Source organism: Toxorhynchites rutilus, chromosome 2 (genome assembly GCF_029784135.1).
Source record: "Toxorhynchites rutilus septentrionalis strain SRP chromosome 2, ASM2978413v1, whole genome shotgun sequence".
Taxonomy (NCBI): domain Eukaryota; kingdom Metazoa; phylum Arthropoda; class Insecta; order Diptera; family Culicidae; genus Toxorhynchites; species Toxorhynchites rutilus.
The window spans coordinates 60,422,185-60,424,511 of NC_073745.1; positions in this window are offsets into that span (position 1 = coordinate 60,422,185).

Genomic DNA, 2,327 nt, shown 5'->3' on the forward strand with positions numbered 1-2,327 from the left:
GTTGAACCGTTTTTCTTTTCGGTAGCTCATAAATCAACCTTCACAGAAATGAATGAGAGAGTTTCAATGCTGAGTGAATGTGTGGGTTAGATGAGCTCTCGCTGCTATCTTCAGCGTTCAGTTTCTCCAGAGAAGTCTGAACCGCCATGAACGTGGTTTTTGAAAGGTTATACAGAGTAAAACAGTTCATATTTCAATAGCATTAGATGGAGGCATGGAGTAAAGGTTGCATTTAAAGGCGTTTTATTGACATTTCGGTAAATACTTTTCAGGAAAAAGGCTTCCAAATTTTCACTGAAGCGTATATGACTTGGTTCAAAGACAATACAGTAGAACCCCGATTATCCGCGGAATAGTCTGGCTAGCTCACCGTTCAAATAATGTGAAAGTAATGATAAAAAAAAAATAAAAACCTACCACTCATTGACAAATTTAGGGAAGGTTCATAGAATTACTAAGGAACTCGCTTTCGCGGATAAACCGCACAGCGGATCATCCGCTCGCGGATAATTGGTGTTCTACTGTATGTGAAGGACTTTATTTTCACAACGGATGTTTTGGAACAACCTTCTTCGAGTGTTCTCACTGGATCGAGATTTCGTGTCCTGACTTTAGTCAATCTGTTCTTCGGAATAATAATAATGTCAAAAAAGTGTCGAAAAATGCCAAAAATCTAAACAAATATTTGTGTTTCACAAAACCATGTCCGGAATAAAAAGCACATTCAAAAGGTGATTTCAAAACCGGACGACGAATTAAAGTGAACGCTGAAATTTATTATCGAAGAAGTTGCATAATAGTGTCCGGAAGTGAAAGCAAAAGTAGCTCAAATCATGAATAAAAAATATGTCCAGATTTTAAATCACGACACAATGAAGAAATTTGCAAATTTTGAACGAATATGAATGAAATTGAAAGAAATGTTATGAAATAACATGATTTTGTGGAATTATATGATTCATAACATACATGAAAGTATTCTTATTCTATAGGAACGGTAATTTTTCATGAAATGATGTGTCAACATTTTTTAGTAGTTAAAGTTATCATCGTAAGCGCTTAAGTGTCCGCATTTCGATGCATTATGATACATCACCGCATTTCTTCAAACAAAACACAAGCAGATTCGGAACTGAACAGATCTAGAGGATAGAACTAGAAATAATATTTTCTTCAAGTTTTTTTTCGGTGTGTCACGAAAATGCCAACTCGTCTGAAACAATTCAGTCGAGGAGCAAATGTGATTTCAGGGGCTCTAATCCGTCTCGCCAAATAAAATCCTGCGCGATTTCTAGAAATTTGTCATTTTTAAAGAGTGTCCGAAATATAATTCGGAACGGTAGCTTTCTTCTATGCACAACAAGCTCACTGACTACTCAATTGTTCTTCTAACTCGTTCTTTTAACATGTATTGTGTCAAAAATACTTGCAGTTTTTTGACTCATAATTAGAGATGGGCGAGCGCTCACGAGCCGCTCATTTGAGCTGGTTCGTCAGAACGAGCGTACGATCCACAGTTCTTTACAAATGAACCACGGTTTGAAGAAGATCCCCGGTTCAAAAAGGAGCCGCTTTCCAAGAGAGTTTCGGCTCAAAAAAGATCCGCGGTTCGAAAAAGAGCCGCTTTCGGCAAGAGTCTCGGCTCAAAAAAGAGCCGCTCAAATGAGCCAGATCGTTTCAATGAACGAGTGGTTCTGAGTCGCTCACTCAAAGGAACCGTTTTACCCTACTCATAATATCGTTTCAGATTGAACTTCTTTCGTACAGCTACAGCTGCGCTACAAATCAAACCTCCGGTCGGTAAAAAAGTAAATTTCGAACTTTTTCTGCTGGAAAACAAATCCTTCGCCATTCAGTTTTTGTTTTGTGTTAGTGTTGCCTTTGTTTTCGCTTTAATATACAGAGCATTCAGAATTATCTTGAGAAATTTATTCTCAACGCGTTTGAGTCTCAGTCTGGGTGTCCTGCGGCCCGTAGCCTGATTTTAAAAATGATGGAATTTTCTTTCCATCTGAGTGATGAATGAATGATATAATTTTTTTTTTCAGAAAACTGAGTAAAATAAGTTTTTGAGCAAATTTTGTTAACCGTGTGTATCCAAGCTGGTCATTTTCTGTTTTCTTTGCCATTTCCGCTATGCTGATTCAACCTTTTGACACTTGTTCCTTTTAGTACTCAATGGACTTTTCAACGCTTCTATCGCAGTTCAGCTAACGCTTACATTACTTCATGCGGGTAACTTCTGCCAATGTTGATACATACCGTTCTGAATCATATTTCGGACGCTTAAGGCATATGATGCAGAAAACAGATCTAAACTTTATGCA